We start from the raw sequence: 17,598 nt of genomic DNA, 5'->3' as shown, positions 1-17,598 counted from the left end.
AACGGATAACAACCACAGAGGAGGTGGACAGATAAGAGCCTTCTCCCACCTGCCTCCTCCCACCCAGCCTTCTCATCTCCTCACCAGGGGTGGCTTTGAAGGTAGATGCTCTTGTTCAGCCCGCAGTGCACACATTCAGGTGGACAGCTTTGATTATCCACTACCTGCATGGCATTGTAATTACCTTTTGTCTAAGAGGAAAGCAGATGTAAAAAAAAAGACTCCATGTGCAGACACGAAGCAGGTACAAATGTGTCAAATCTGCAACACGTGTGGAAATAAGATCTACATTAAGAGTCCGGCCGTTCGTAGCCTCGACTCCTGCTCGAGAGATTCACAAAACACAGTGTTCGCCCTCATGTGAAGGAGCGCACTGGGACGGCGGTGCTTCAAAGTGAAGGACACTTATGGAGCAAATTGATTCTGGAGGATAGCGCCCACAGCTTTGAGGAAGCACTGCCCAGAGAAAAGGCCAACCAAATGGAAGTGTGTTTTCATTAGTCGGTCGACAAAGGCACACTGTGAGATTATGTGAAGGAAGGATCAGGTTCTGAGACTGTTCACTGAGGATGGGAATTAATAAGAATTTAGTGATTCCAGTTCCATCATTCATTTATTTATTTAGTTTAGTTTAGTTTGGTTATTTTATTGGTTTATTTAATAGGGACCATGCACGTTTATGAACATTGCTGTATAAAAAATACAGTTATGCAAATATGCCAGAATTAGTAAAAATACCTACTTTTCATCTGCAGTCCCTAGGCAAGTGACAGAAACAAGACATAAAACAGCCAATATTAGTACATCACTCATTCGCTATAAAAAAAAAAAAAAAAAAAAAACCACACTTACCAATCCTCATTGAATTAGGGCAGGGACGTCAAACAAATTTTCGTCCACATTCAGCCACATTTGATCTCCAGGAAAATAACATAAATAATGGCAACTCTGAATTTTTCTTTGTTGTAGTGCAAAAAAATAACACTAAATTATGAAAATATTTACATTTACAAACTATCCAAACCAAAAAGATGTGAATAACCTGAAAAAAATTAAATTTCTTAAAAAAAATAAGTGGAATTTGACCAGTATAATGACTCAACTTATCATTTAAACATGTGCATTAAGGATCATATGAAACATTTGGGAACAGGCAGAATATTGTTAAAATTAGACTTAATTTTCTTTACACTTTTCAGGTTGTTCATGTTTAAGGATATTCACATTTTATTGTTAATGGGTAGTTTGTTACGGTAAATATTTTCATAATTTGATGGTTTTTTTGTTTGTTTGTTCTCTTACTAAAACATATAGAAAAATTTGGAGTTGTCGTTATTTAGAAGCATGATGTAATATTTTTTTCAAATTAAACCAAGAAGATTCATTAGAGTCATTATTTATAGGTTGTTGTTTTTTTATAGGATTATTTTACTTGAGATCACAATTGGCCTGTATGTGGAACCGGAACTAAAACGAGGTCGACACCAGTGACTATTTATATCTTCAGTGTAAATTTTGCACTTCACAAATTCATCCCACGGGCCCGATTGGAACCTTTGGTGGGACGGTTTTGGCCCACGAGCCACATGTTTGAAACCCCTGGATTAAGGAATTAACTCTTGTCCAAATGGCTCTGTTTGCATTAACTCTTTAATGTCAAATATGCATGAACATTTTGCATCTGATTGGAACAAACCTCATAAAGGAGTCGTTAAAGGAGCGTTCGATCTACCTACTGCTCCTCTGAGCCTCATCGTCATGGAGATGATTGATAAACAATAGTAAAGCAGGTTGCCACAGTGACATGACGCTAACATTAACAGTATCAATAGAACCTGGAGGAGTTTGTTAGCAGCTGTGACAGAACACCTTGCTGTAGGCTCCGCCTCCAGAATCACCGCCCCCTTCGCTAAGCAGCCAATCAGAGCCATTCCATCAATTTAGTTTAATTGGATGCTGTGGTTAAATGTTTGTACAGGGTGGGGAAGCAAAATTTACAATATTTTGAGGCAGGGATTGAAAGACAGTGTATGACCAATTAGTTTATTGAAAGTCATGAGAATTTATTTGCCACAAGAAAATTGACATAATAGAAAATGTTTTTATTCTATGTGTCCTCCTTCTTTCTCAATAACTGCCTTCACACGCTTCCTGAAACTTGCGCAAGTGTTCCTCAAATATTCGGGTGACAACTTCTCCCATTCTTCTTTAATAGTATCTTTAAGAAAGTCGACATTGCTGTGTGATGTTCTATTGGTAGCATGTTCTAAAACGCCCCAAATAGCAGAATCCAGAGGGTTTAGATCTGGGCTAGAAGGCGGCCATAAACATGATTCCCAAAAATTGCTGAATTTGGATTTGTTGCTGTTGTCAACAAGTGTTTTGGTGTTCTTGTGTAAGATTTTAACATCAAATCATATTTTAATGCATTGCTAACGGTCTTGTTGTCTACCTCAAGTTCAGTTGCCATTTTTCTCATGGATTTGGTTGGATCCTTTAGAATTTTGGATTTGAGAGCTTTAATAAAAGCTTTGGTACATTTTTTGTTGTTTCCTCCACTTCCAGACCTTCTCGTAATAGTTTTGCTCATAGTCATTCTCTTCTTTCCATTATAAACAGTCTTTATGGACACTCCAACTATTTTTGAAATCTCCTTTGGTGTGACGAGTGCATTCAGCAAATCACACACTCTTTGACGTTAGCTTTCCTGATTACTCATATGGGCAAAAGTTTCTGAAAAGGTATGGATAATAGTGTTAGGTATGATTATGACATCAATATATGTTTGTTTTCAAAACAATTGATGTAGTGCCTGCTGAGAAAAAACAACTAAATGTTCATTGTAAATTTTGCTTCCCCACCCTGTATACGTTGGAGGTATTTAACCCTTCGTCTTAATGGAAGCTCTGCAACTGTTGTAAACAACCCTAGTGTCATCTTTACTGGGAAAATACAACCAGACGTTAAGAGGATTCACAACCAAAATACAGAAATGACCTGATGATACATCTGAGGTGACACTGTGGAATCGTTAAGCAGACTAATGACTCCAAGGAACTGAGCTACTGGGAACCAGCTCTCTACAAGAACTGGTTCTCGATTCCCATCCCTGTTCACTAAAGTGCATTTATTCATTCACAGTTTCTTCCCCTCCTTCTTCTTCTTCTTTTTCCCCTGTTGCATCTCTTTCTTGCTTCGCCGCTGTTGCAGTGCACTCTGGGACGTGGCAACAGGCCTGAACAGGAGCAGACGCAGCACATTCAGCTGCTGCTTGTTTGGCAACGGTCGCCTCATAATCTCCTTGTCTCACTGTAACCGTGAGCAAATGGATTCTTTAAATCGTACTAATGCTTTATTGATGTCATCGTGCATTGTTGCACAAATGCTAATGGAGATAGGATGCTTTTAATGCGATCCTGTATTCTGCAGCATTTATATTTAAATGTCACCGCATGGTATTATTTACTCGGATGGGCTGCGTGTATTTTTCTTCCTGGGTGTGATTATGGTGTTGTCACAGTATTGCATGTGTGCTGAATGTGCTTTAATAGGCCTGTCACCTGTAGCTTTTAATAAGGGAATAGTAAATGATATCTGGTGAAGCCACTTTATCCGTTTTAAACTGATAAATGGAACAACATAGTGACGTATTACTGAATATAAAATCAAAACATTAATTGCAAATGCTTATTTGGTCCAGTTTTAAGGATATTTTTCTGCTAACACGTAAAATATTTTTCTTCTCTGCAGCTCTACAGCTCTTTGTGAATATTCAGTCTTGAAATGATTTAGTAAATTAAATATTTTAGATCGCATGAATTGTTAAAAATGTATTATGCTGATAAGAATGAAAAAAAGAAGACAGTTACATCTTAACCTTGTCAGACCTGAGCTTTTATTTTGCATGTATTTTTAATTTAAGCGAAGATTTTTGAGATTAATAGAACCAGGAAAGTATGAAACCTTCTTTTTGGGGAAAACAATAATTTCAGTCCCAGTGTCCTCAGACGACTGTTTCCTCATTAGCAGCATCCTGGATCAGTACTGTTCCTAAAAACTGTCAAATATTTATGTCATATCTAGTAAATATGCACATAGCCTTAAAATATATATATTTAAAAAATTGACTAGATGTGTTGTGAAGGTTAAAATCACTATTTACTGTGACCTTTGACCCCATGACAAGAAGCAGCACAAACCATTAGAAACATTGGACATGTGTTGAATGAAACCTGATAAAAAACATCAGAAAATTAATGCAATAAATCTCCTATTGTCTGAATAAAAGGATTAAAGACATGTTAAATACAAAGTGCAAAGGGAGGTCACTCTAAATATGACCACTTTGATTTATAGAAGCTGTTTTTACCCTGAAACTTTTGTTTTTCGAACTGTAAATACTTCTATGAAACTGGTCCTAAAAACAGGACAGAGGGGCTAAAAATTCAAGCCAGATGTAGACTAATGTTATGAAGCAAGTTTGGAAGCACTTTGGGTCTGTTTTAAAAATACATATTTACTGAGATAAAAGAGAAACTATTTTTCAGATAAAACACTTTTTTATTTATCAAGGTCTTTTTTATTTTCAATTTTCAAATGCACAAGGAGAAACATACAACCTGAACATGAAACTGTTGTATTCCACCCATCCCAAGTACTGGACCTTGGTTAAATTTGTATACAGCCACACATAATATACTTACATACAGAAATATATGGAGATAAAACACATTTTTATATATGTATTTTTTTATACAGAAATCTGCATGGAACATGGTAAAAAGAACACAAAAATTATGTGCTACTTTTTTTTTCGAATATTGTTTTGTTCTTTCACAGGTACATTTTTGGAATCGAAGTAAATATGCAAGGCAGAGTGTTTCACAAAAATGACTGCTTTTGCAAAATCACTCATGATTTATTTGTGTTTAAATGGGCAGGTTCCGCATGTAACACCAGTGGACACGATGGGTTCCACACAAAACCTGGAATGAGACTGAGATTCATGAAAAACCCACATGTCTGGATTAGAAAAACCACTAGGATCAACAAATTTAACACAGTGTTTTTCTTTATAGCAGTATATAAGACCATTTACAGCCATGTTTTCAGATCAAATGCACTGACACCTAGGTAGCTTTAATGTCCCAATTTTGGTTCTATTTTTGGTTTCAATATTTTATTAAAAATTCATTAATTTTGGGATGGCTCAGAGCAAGAATATAATTTTTTTTTGCATTTATCTGAGGTCACCATTAGGTCCATCCAAGGGGGAAATATGTCTAAATTTCTCTTTTATTATTGGGTCTAAAAAAGCTGGTAAAGTGCCGGATACCAAAAAAACTCAGTTTAATAGAAGTACCCATCTGTGATCATTAGAACTTTAAATCTAATGTTGGACCAGGACTTTTACACAGTACTGTTTGGTCCCACAGGTTGGTGTTTGAATGTGTTGCACTAACTCTCGTCTTAAACCTTCCTAAGTTGCACCTAAATACCAAATATGAAGGGGATCAGACCATCTGGTGGCCAATGGATGAAGGGTAATGACCTAAAAAAAAAAAAAAAAAAAAAAAAAAAAAAAAAAACATTTCTGAACTAAAATTAGAAATAAAGTTATATTTAGTTTCTTTAAATACAATTAAGGGGTGGTTTGTCTCATAGTTCTGTGAAATGCTATATAAACTGCTGCTATAAAAATTAATTAATTGGGTTACTTGATTACTATTTCATCACTGTAACCTAAATTATCATTTCTAGTAGATTGTGACTATTATCTGTAGCTGATTGTTGTTGATGTTCTGTATGACAAAATGATAACTAATAAAAACTAAATGTCAAAAAAAAAAAAAAAAGGTTATATTAAATCTCCACTACTGTTCATGCAAACAAGTTTTGACTTAATGTAGAACGAGTACAGCTCTATTTGGTTACTGGTGGAGCTCAAATCTGCATATTTCATTGTGTATTTTCCCAAGGATTATCTGAAACACCTTCAACTTTTATGCAATTAAAGTGTTCATATTCACTGTAGACATCGAACTGTAGAAAGAAGAAAATATATGGCATGATGTGAGAGGGTTTGGGTGAGTGGTTAGAGAAGATATTTACCAGAAAACAACATGAGAAGAACAACAACAACAGATACAAATAAAGATAAACGTCATTGATCCTCAGGTTTCATCATCAGCTCAATAAAATAAATAATGAATCATTACACTGAGACGTTGTGGACTCTGAAGGATCTTCTAAACCTCTCAGTCCTGCATCTTAATGGGCTTTGATGCCCACTGCAGCTGCTCTTCTGATTTGTCACAATGACATTTAGAGGATGATCTGGATTTTTTAAGACGTCGTCTATCCGGGGGGGCACAGGGATTAGGGGCCAAGACAATAATTTAAAATAAAACAGCCAAAACTTTTACTTTCCTGTGTCTCAAGGGGATAAATATATAAATAAATAAATCTCACAATCAGATTTAGAGGACTCATTATCCTCCTTGTATTAAATAATTGTCTTGATTGGAAACAGCATGATGCAACAGTTTTTTCAGAGACATTTTTTTTATATGGCACATCCTTTTGCCATGGATAGTAGGCTAATTTTTTTTTTTCTTTTTTTTTTGTTAAGCTGTAAAACTCTTACTGACCTTACAAAGGTTAAATAATGCATTCAGGAAATTAAATAAAGATTAAAAGACTTTTATTTTGTCAATTCAGTAGATGCACAGAACATTGTTTCTCTCTCATGTTGTAAGTAAAAAGGCCATGCAAATTAAAAAAAAAAAAAAAAAAGAGGCAAAAATAGAATAAGAATAAATAGGTGGTTTAAAGAATAATGGTTATGAGGTAAATAAACAGCATCAGATATAACAAGAGTGTAGTATTTGTAATAAAGTGCAGTAGACAGTCAGCAGTAATGTGAGTTTAACCCTCATATTACCCGTGGGGTTAGTTTGACCTCATTCAATGTTTAGCATTCATGAAATAATAGTTGACTTTTTTTTTTCTTCCTATTTCATGACTTTTCCTAATTTGACGGAAGCATAAAATTATCATGATGATATTTTTTCAATGGGCTGAACACATATTGCATGTGTTGGTGTTCCTCTGGGGTCAGTAGTGGGCCCATGCAGTTTTATCTGAGTAAAACTGGTCTGTGTGTGTGTGTGTGTGTGTGTGTGTGTGTGTGTGTGTGTGTGTGTGTGTGAGAGAGAGAGAGAGCTAGTGTCAGTGTTTTAGAACTACCGTAGTTCCTAGGGGCCAAACAATGTCCATCTTATCAGCGTCTCTTTCCTCGTTGTTGTCTTTCACCTGAACCCAAACTGGACTGTAATGATGGCGGAGGTTCTTCAGTCTCTTCCCTTCGGGTTCACATCATATTTGTTTGTTTTTTTTTTAACCATACGGAAACAGCTATTTCATATTTCGAGTCATTTTGCGCTAGTTCCATATGTCCGTGTGGAACTTGCGCTGATTTAAAGTTCTGCATCGAACAACGCCTTTCATTCCTTTTTCTTTTTCTCAACATTCTGTGCCGTTTCGGTACAACTGTGTACCGAACTGAACAGGTGTGTACCAAAACGGTTCGGTTTGGTACGTGTACAGTTACAGGCCTAATATATATAATAGGGCTACACGATTTTGGCAAAAAAAAAAAATACTGATTTTTTCCTCTAAAAACTCGATTTTCGATTTCAATTTTTGGGTAAAACTACAAAAGACAACAGAAGTCAGCATGTCGTTTTCGTGAGCAGCCCACAATGCAAGCTACTGCTCTGACCTCAAATCTGTGTGTGTGTGTGTGTGTGTGTGTGTGTGTGTGTGTGTGTGTGTGTGTGTGTGTGTGTGTGTGACCTAACATCCCCACTCCTGCAGGTGCAGAGTTGGTACTTTTGAGTTGATCCATAACAGGGGGGTGGGGAAAACAACTATTCCTTCTCATGGTGTGGGCTTGTAGGAAACACTTGATTTGTGAACTCCTGCCAAAATGAAGAAGCCAATGTAGGCTTACGAGTTGATCACATCCAAGTCTTTCCAACTACACATGCCTCCCCTCAAATACAATATTAAGAACAAGTGGTTCCAGGCACAACAAACCCCGCCCCTCGCACATATTGTAGCTTATTTTGGCATCAATCCGTCTGATGTCATCATGTCTATGCGTGTGCTGATGTCAACATATCGATTGTAATAATAATAATAATAATAATAATAATGGATTAGATTTATATAGCGCTTTTCTATGAACGCACACAGTGGATCCACTATTCATTCACTCTCACATCCTCCCTCTGGTGGTGGTAAACTACAAATGTAGCCACAGCTGCCCTGGGGCAGACTGACGGAAGCGTGGCTGCCAATCTGCATCTACGGCCCCTCCGACCACCACCGAACATTCACACACATTCATACACCAGTGTGAGTAGCAGCACTGGAGGCAAGTGGGGCGAAGTGTCTTGCCCAAGGACACAACAGCACATGGACAGAGCGAGATTCGAACCGCCAACCCTTCAGTTATTGGACGACCCGCTCTACCATCTGAGCCATGGCCACCCGATTGCCTCTATATATGTGCCAAGTTGGAAGTAAATTGAAAGAAAATTGATGTTTTTATAGATATTTGAATTTTTGCCCATTATAAGTAAATGGTAGAGAAAAAAAAGATTCTAAAAATTCATAAAAAATTTGAACTTTGTAACCACATCTATTCTGGGTCACTGGCAATCTATAAACCCAATCTGGTATGAATTCAACCAACAGTTTTGCTGCTACAAACATTTGACTTTTTGCCCATTATAAGTAAATGGGGAAAAAAAATATTTTAAAAATTCTTTAAAAATTTGAACTTTGATCTGCTTTTCCCAAAATGTAATCAGATCTATTTCTGGTCACTGGCAATCTATAAACTCAATTTGGTATGAATTCAACCAATAGCTTTGCTGCTGGAGTGTTAACAAAGAAAACAAACAAACAAAAAAACACTACCCCTTGCCTCTCCTTCGGGGGCCGGGGTAATAACAATAAACAAAGTGCCTGACAGAAAAACCTGGTCAACAATTTTATGTAAATCATTTCTGGAGGCAAATATCCCTGGGGTCAGATTAACCCCGAGGGTAAAATGTGTTGGTAATATTTGAGGATAATAGGAGGGTCAACTCTTTAAAACCTCATGTATCACTGCTGACACACCCTGTGCATATGCAGTTTGGATGGCCGTAGCTCTTTCACCGTTTGTCCAATTTGAAAAATTCCAGAGGTTTCTGAAACCTGAGACATTGCGCTTCATAGATTTTATTGGGTCATTATGCTATAATAACCTATAAATACTCACAACTCCAAATTTTTCTCTTTGTAAATGTAAATGTTTTCTTGTATTTACTCTAAAAAAAAGTATAATATTGCAAAAATGTCTCAATAACCTGAACAAATATGAACAACCTGAAATGTCTTAAGAGAAGTAAATGCGATTTTAATAATATTCCAGCTGTTACTAAATGTTTTGTGTGTTTGTAGATCCACTGTGATCTGTAAGTTATAATGTACGTGTGTAAATGGTAAATTGAAGCATCATATTATTAAAGTTACCCATTTTTTCAGTTTGTTCATATTCACATTAACTGAAAGGATAGTTTGTAAATGCAAACATTTTCATAATGTAATTTTACTTTTTTTCACTCTAAAACACAGAGAAAAGTTTGGAGTTGACATTATTTATATATTATTATATTATGATTTTACTGGTCCGGCCCACTGCAGATCAAATTTAGCTGAATGTGGCCCCTGAACTAAAATGAGTTTGACACCCCTGTTTTAGTTAGTCAAAATAAGAAAAAAAAAAAAAAAGTCAGTTTTAGGCTTAGGGTTTAAAGCGCAGGTGTCAAACATGCAGCCCGGGGGTCAAATCTGGCCTGCCAAAGGGTCCAATCCGACCCGCAGGATGAATTTGTGAAATGCAAAAATTACACTTAAGAAATTAACAATCAATGGTGTGAAAATCATTTTAATTCAGGTTCCATATACAGTCCAGTTAGATTTCAAGTGGGTCAGACCAGTAAAATATTATCATAATAACCTATAAATAATGACAACCCCAAATATTGTCTTTGTTTTTTTTATGTAAAATAGTAAAATTACATGAAAATGTTTACATTACCAAACTATATGTTTACAAAAAATGTGAATAACCTGAACAAATATGAACAAACAGAAATGTCTTCAGAAAAGTAAATACAATTTTACCAATATTCTGCCTGTTACTAAGTGTTTTGTGTGATTGTAAATGATAAACTGATAAACTGAGGCAGAATATTGTTAAAATTGCATTTGTTTTTCTTAAGACAATTCAAGCTGTTCATGTTACTCAGATTTTTAAGGAAACTTTATACATGTAACCCTGTTCAAAATATAATTTTACTTTTTTTCACTGTTCTTATTTTATTGGTCCGGCCCACTTCAGATTAAATTTAGCTGAATGTGGCCCCTGAACTACAATGAGTCTGACACCCCTGTTTTAATTAGTCAAAATAAGAAAAAAAAAAAAGTTAGGCTTAGGGTTTAAAGCGCAGGTGTCAAACATGCAGCCCGGGGGTCAAATCTGGCCTGCCAATGGGTCCAATCCGACCCGCGGGATGAATTTGTGAAATGCAAAAATTATACTTAAGAAATTAACAATCAATGGTGTGAAAATCATTTTAATTCAGGTTCCATATACAGTCCAATTAGATTTCAAGTGGGTCAGACCAGTAAAATATTATCATAATAACCTATAAATAATGACAACCCCAAATATTGTCTTTGTTTTTTTTATGTAAAATTGTAAAATTACATGAAAATGTTTACATTACCAAACTATATGTTTACAAAAAAATGTGAATAACCTGAACAAATATGAACAAACAGAAATGTCTTGAGAAAAGTAAATACAATTTTACCAATATTCTGCCTGTTACTAAGTGTTTTGTGTGATTGTAAATGATAAACTGAGGCAGAATATTGTTAAAATTGCATTTGTTTTTCTTAAGACAATTCAAGCTGTTCATGTTACTCAGATTTTTAAGGAAACTTTATACATGTAACCCTGTTCAAAATATAATTTTACTTTTTTTCACTGTTCTTATTTTATTGGTCTGGCCCACTTTAGATTAAATTTAGCTGAACGTGGCCCCTGAACTAAACTGAGTTTGACACCCCTGGTCTAAGTCATACACTATATGGACAAAAGTATTGGGACACACTGAATTCAGGTGTTTGTTTTCTAACAGGGGTCTGGGATAAAAAACAATAATGACAAATGTTAAAATATAGTTTTATATCGGGATAAATATCATTGCATTGATTAGTTTGGTTTAAATTGTTATCTTGCTTTCAAAATGTCACAGAGATGTTTTTTTACTTGGCTTTATTGTTATTACATATATGTACAATGAAATTAAAAGAGACAACTCTTCTGGTGCGTAGTGCAAAACCGTTTATGATTTAATTTAGAAATTTAGAGGCAGAACATTTAAAATCATAGTCAAAGACAAAAAAAAAAAAAATCAATGTTGAGAGAAAAAGTTTACACCCCTGGTTTAACCCTTTCATGCACAGTGGTCACTCCAGTGGACAGCTCTTCTACAGCTGTTCTCTTGTATATTCATGGATTTTGTTGTTCTTGTCGTTTTTTTGTTTTTTGTTTTTTTTTTGTTTAATTTTTTTTACACATACCTTCCATACCTTAAAATTTTAAGACACTACATATCTTTTCTGACATGAATAGGTAACATTATGTAGATCTCTCCTGAGCATAAACCCCCAGAATCACAAGCCCTCTCCATAGTTTTCACACAATTTATCAGTAAATACATGTTTCTGTGCATCAAAAATTAAATGTGTGGTGTCCAGCTGAGTGGATATTTTTGCACCTTCATGAAAAATAGGTTCATAAGTTGTGTTTTTTTTTCATTATTATTTTTCGTATGTATTTTTTTTTTTTTAATAATTTTTATTTATTTTTTTTTTATTTTTCAGAAGAAAATTTTCCATCACATTGTTTTTTTCATGTCTAAAGAGGAATAAAAACACTCAGGAAAAAATTTTGATGACGGTTCTCATAATTTGTGCATGAAAGAGTTAAAGGGTTAAATAAAGGTTAAATAAATAAATACACTGACAGTCAGACTGACAGAGGTCTAATGTTGTGGTTCTGGTTTCTGTGAACCCTTTCATGCATGAATTATGAGAACCTTAATCAAGATTTTTTTCCTGAGTGTTTTTATTCCTCTTTAGGCATGAAAAAAATAATGTGATTGAAATTTTTGTTTTTTTAATCAATCTATTTTTCATGGAGTTAAAAAAATGTCCACTCAGCTGGACACCATGTGTTTAATTTTTGAAGCAAAAAAAAAACCATGCATTTACTGTCATACTGTGTGAAAACGATGAAATAAATGTTTTTTTTAATGTTGCTAATCTGATGTTTTCTCACATTTTTACATACTATAATAGTAGTTATTACTCACTCAAATAATTTGCAAAAAGCAACAAAACACAACTTTAAAAAACAAAACAAAACTGTTAATTACAGTCTAATAACAATTAGCAATTGATTTACACTCATATGTTACTGCATATCAGGTTTATCAAGAACAGGAATGTTACAGTCACGGTATGAATTGCAATGTATTATGGGATGGTGCATAAGTGTCCACTGTGTTGGTTAATATGCAAGTAAAACAACAAAATCCATGAATATACAAGAGAACAGCTGTAGAACAGGGGTGTCAAACTCATTTTAGTTCAGGGGCCACATTCAGCCCAAATCGATCTTAAGTGGGCTGGACCAATAAAACAATAGCGTAATAACCTGTAAATAATGACGACTCCAAATTTTTCTCTTTGTTTTAGTGCAATCAAAATTAAATTAGAAAAATATGTACATTTGCAAACTATCCAAACAAAAATGATGTGAATAACCTGAAAAAAAAAGAAATTTCTTGAGAAAAATAAGTGCAATTTTAACAATATTACACCTCGACTTACCATTTATACATGCATATTATGGATTGGATCTATAAAAGGCATAAAATATTTAATAACAGGAAGAATAATGTTAAAATTTCACTTTCAAAATGTCAGGGTTTTCACATTTTATTGTTAAAGGATTGTTTGTAAATGTTAATATTCCCATCATTCCATCACAAAGAGAAAAATTTGGAGTTGTCATTAATTATTTATAGGTGTAATGTAATACAATGTTTTTCACATTAAACTAAGAAAATTTGGAGTCATTATTTCTAGGTTATTATGCTATTATTTTAGTTGAGATCACATTGGTCTGTATGTGGAACCTGAACAAAAACGACTTTGACATCCTTTGATTATTAATATCTTCAGTATAATTTTTGCACTTTGTAGATTGGCCGGATTGGACCCTTTGGCGGGCCGTGTTTGGCCCCCGGGCCGCATGTTTGCCACCCCTGCGTGTAGAATAACTGTCCACTGAAGTGACCACTGTGTATGAAAGGGTTAAAGTGGAATAAACAGTGATACTAGTGGTTTGTGGTGTCCAGGGTTTAAGTCTGGAAAAGGAGGCTCAGACAGAAGACCCTTCCACCAACCCACCCCCCATCACCCACCCTCCCTCACCCCTCACCCCGCCGCCCTACCGCCCTCTCCTCCCTTTGTTCTCATCACAACAACCCGGAGCAGATGGTGCGGTTCTGCGCGCGGCCGTCGGTGACAGACAGCCGCGCTCAGCCAATGGCCTTCCGGGGAATCAGCTGACTGGTCTGGGCAGCGCCAGGTGTTTTTATCAGTGTTTTTTTTTTCTCCTTCTCCATCCATAGGAGGAGTAGTACCACCAGCAGCAGCATCGGTGTTGGTGGTGACAGAGCGGAGGAACACCAGGACGCAACCCGGTCCGCACCAGGCTCCAGATCCGTCTGCGCACCGCACCATGCCCGGATCCCAGACGCCTCGGGACTCGTGTCGGAGCGGTTACACGGACCACGGGTCGGTCTAAAAACCCCAGGATAAACGGAATATGTGCTTTTCCGCTGTGTGACTTGGAACATTTCTCTCATTTATTGGTGCGTTTTTGAGCCGTAGTCTGGATCTGGATTAAAAAAAAAAAAAAATTAAAAGAAAAAACCAAAACCTGTGCGCTCGGACACGTCGGACTGGAATGCCAACAAGGTGAGACCCCCCAGAGGTGAGACCACGCTGCTGGAGCCTGGTAGTTTGTGTGTATAAGCTGCATTTTGGCACCACCATAAACCCTCATTGTCTGTAATTGGTGATGCGTTTACGTGCACATGACTCTGAGTTTATTCCCATTCATCACATTGTGCATTTTCTCTACAAGGACAATTCAATGTAGTTGGATGTATTTAGGCAGCAGACGCACTCAAGGGCACAATCACATTTATTTTATTTTTTTTTTTTTAAATTCCAATATTTTTTGCAGTCTGGGTCTAAGACTTCAGGCGTGGAATCTGATTCGGATCCACGTTCCTCTGTGTACGTGTGATTACATTTTCTAACCTGGTACAATGCGTCAAAATGATCATATTCCACAGAAACAAACTTTGATCTCGTTGCGGTACTCTGTCCGTGCCAGCAGGAGATGCGTGCGTGTGTGCGTACGGCGTGCGCAACGTTGTGTAAATGTGATTTGCATATTAATGATAAAAGTACCCTCGGCAGATGTCTCCATGCCTCGTCTTCTATAAAGCAGAAGAAAAAGTCGCGGAGTCCCGTGCCGGAGACAAGGCCCTGTCTAAGATGCTGTGGTGGGAATGGCGTTGCGTTGGCAGGGGGTCTATTGTGGCTCACAAACGCTGCTTGTGTCGCTGCAGCTGTTGCGCTTTTGTGATGGCGCCTGCTGACTGGCATCACTCAACTTTAGACACAGGGACACGCTCCGGACAGAAAGGATGAGGTGATGGAGGATACTTAGGTTTGAAGGCAGGATCAGTGGATCAAGCCCGGATTCTGCGCGTCTTTTTGCCCACGGGACTCTATTTATGGGTCTGCATGACTATAATAAACACAAGGGCTGACAGTCAGGGTATCTCTGTGGACCCGGGGGTCAAATAAAAGTCATGTTGCTTCAGTAATAGTTTCAGGATGACACATAGGAAAGCCTCAAAACACAAAAGGTGAAAAAGTAAAACTGACTCAATAAGGACTCCAAATTTTCTTCTTGGTTTAATGTGAGAACAGTAATTTGACATTATGCCTGTAAATAATGACATCTCTGAAAAAAACAACAAAAAAAACATTACATTATGAAAAATATGTATTATGACACCCCCCAAAAAATAAATAAATAAAAATAAAAAAAAAAAAAAAATTATGGTCCTGTCTTGACATGATTCAGCTTAATGCTCACTTCGAAATCTGCCTTTTGTGAGCAAACATGGCCGCTGCAAAGACAAAGTTTGGTTTTATTCCATTAAAAAGCAAACGTCTACATCAGGGCAGGATCAGGGTCTCAAACTCATTTTCTTTCAGGGGTCACATTCAGCCAAATTTGATCTCCAGTGGGCCGGACCAGTAAAATTATAGCATAATAATCTGTAAATAATGACAGCTCCAAATTTTTGTCTTTGTTTTAGTGCAAAAAAAAAACCCATTAAATTATGAAAATACTTACTTTTATAAACTATCCAAACAAAACAATATGTAAATGATCTGAAAAAACTGAAATTTCTGAAGAAAAATAAGTGCAAGTTGAACAATATTATGACTCATCTTATTATTTATACATGTGTTATGATTTATGGGTCTTCATGACTATAATAAACACAAGGGCTGACAGTCAGGGTGTCTCTGTGGACCCGGGGGTCAAATAAAAGTCATGTTGCTTCAGTAATAGTTTCAGGATGACACATAGGAAAGCCTCAAAACACAAAAGGTGAAAAAGTAAAACTGACTCAATAAGGACTCCAAATTTTCTTCTTGGTTTAATGTGAGAACAGTAATTTGACATTATGCCTGTAAATAATGACATCTCTGAAAAAAACAAAAAAAACATTACATTATGAAAAATATGTATTATGACACCCCCAAAAAAATAAATAAATAAAAATAAAAAATAAAAAAAAATTATGGTCCTGTCTTGACATGATTCAGCCTAATGCTCACTTCGAAATCTGCCTTTTGTGAGCAAACATGGTCACTGCAAAGACAAAGTTTGGTTTTATTCCATTAAAAAGCAAAGGTTTAAACTCATTTTCTTTCAGGGGTCACATTCAGCCAAATTTGATCTCCAGTGGGCCGGACCAGTAAAATTATAGCATAATAACCTATAAATAATGACAACCCCAAATTTTTGTCTTTGTTTTAGTGCAAAAAAAACATTAAATTATGAAAATACTTACTTTTATAAACTATCCAAACAAAAAAATATGTGAATAACCTGAAAAAACTGAAATTTCCTAAGAAAAATAAGCGCAATTTTAACAATATTATGCCTCATCATTTATACATGTGTATTATGATTTATGGGTCTTCATGACTATAATAAACACAAGGGCTGAGAGTCAGGGTGTCTCTGTGGACCCGGGGGTCAAATAAAAGTCATGTTGCTTCAGTAATAGTTTCAGGATGACACATAGGAAAGCCTCAAAACACAAAAGGTGAAAAAGTAAAACTGACTCAATAAGGACTCCAAATTTTCTTCTTGGTTTAATGTGAGAACAATAATTTGACATTATGCCTGTAAATAATGACATCTCTGCAAAAAAAAAACCAAAAAAATTACATTATGAAAAATATGTATTATAACCCCCTCCAAAATAAATAAATAAATAAAAATAAAAAAACAAATCAATCAGATGGTCCTGTCTTGACATGATTCAGCCAAATGCTCACTTCGAAATCTGCCTTTTGTGAGCAAACATGGCCGCTGCAAAGACAAAGTTTGGTTTTATTCCATTAAAAAGCAAAGGTCTAGATCAGGGCTGTCAAACTCATTATAGTTCAGGGGCCACATTCAGCCCAATATGATCTGAAGTGGGCCGGACCAGTATAACAACAACAGAATTATATATAAATAATGCGAAATCCAAAATTTTTATTTCTAACTCCTATTGTATTAAAGTGAAAAAAGTAAAATTACAGAATGAAAATGTTTACATCTACAAACAAGCCTTTAAAAAAAATGTGAATAACATGAACATTTGATGCATTTTTCACATTTTTTGTAAAAGGATAGTTTGTAAATTTAAAAATTTTAATGTAATGGTTTGTTGTTGTTTTTTTTTACACCAAAACAAAGTGAAAAAATTGGAGTTGTCATCATTTCTAAGTTATTATGATAGTATTTTACAGGTCTGAGCCACTTGAGATTGAATTGGGCTGAATTTAGCCCCTGTTCTAATATTATTGTTAATATCTTCAGTTTTTTGTTTTGTTTTGTTTTTTTTTTTGGCATTTCACAAATTCATCCCACAAGCCAGATTGGACCCTTTGGTGGGCCGATTTTGGCCCCCGGGCCGCATGTTTGACACCCCTGGTCAAGATCATACATGATGTGAGCAGGGGTGTCAAACATACAGCCCATGGGCTGAAACCAGCCTCCAAAGGGTCCAATCCGGCCCATGGCATGAA

General features: G+C 35.9%; 1 protein-coding gene across 2 annotated transcripts in view; it reads left to right on the top strand.

The window, feature by feature from the left end:
• Window positions 1–13,833: 13,833 nt before the first annotated feature.
• Window positions 13,834–17,598, top strand: part of lrrn1 (leucine rich repeat neuronal 1) — a 37,866-nt gene continuing 34,101 nt past the window's right edge. The window contains exon 1 of one of the 2 annotated variants that reach the window (XM_030134958.1): window positions 13,834–14,178. The gene's annotated coding sequence lies outside the window, so the exon portion shown is untranslated. Of the gene's footprint in view, window positions 14,195–17,598 lie in introns of both variants that reach the window. The other variant, XM_030134959.1, reaches the window with a different exon arrangement.

Source organism: Sphaeramia orbicularis, chromosome 5, assembly GCF_902148855.1.
Source record: "Sphaeramia orbicularis chromosome 5, fSphaOr1.1, whole genome shotgun sequence".
NCBI classification, from domain to species: Eukaryota; Metazoa; Chordata; class Actinopteri; order Kurtiformes; family Apogonidae; genus Sphaeramia; species Sphaeramia orbicularis.
This window is presented reverse-complemented; position numbering and strand designations above follow the sequence as displayed.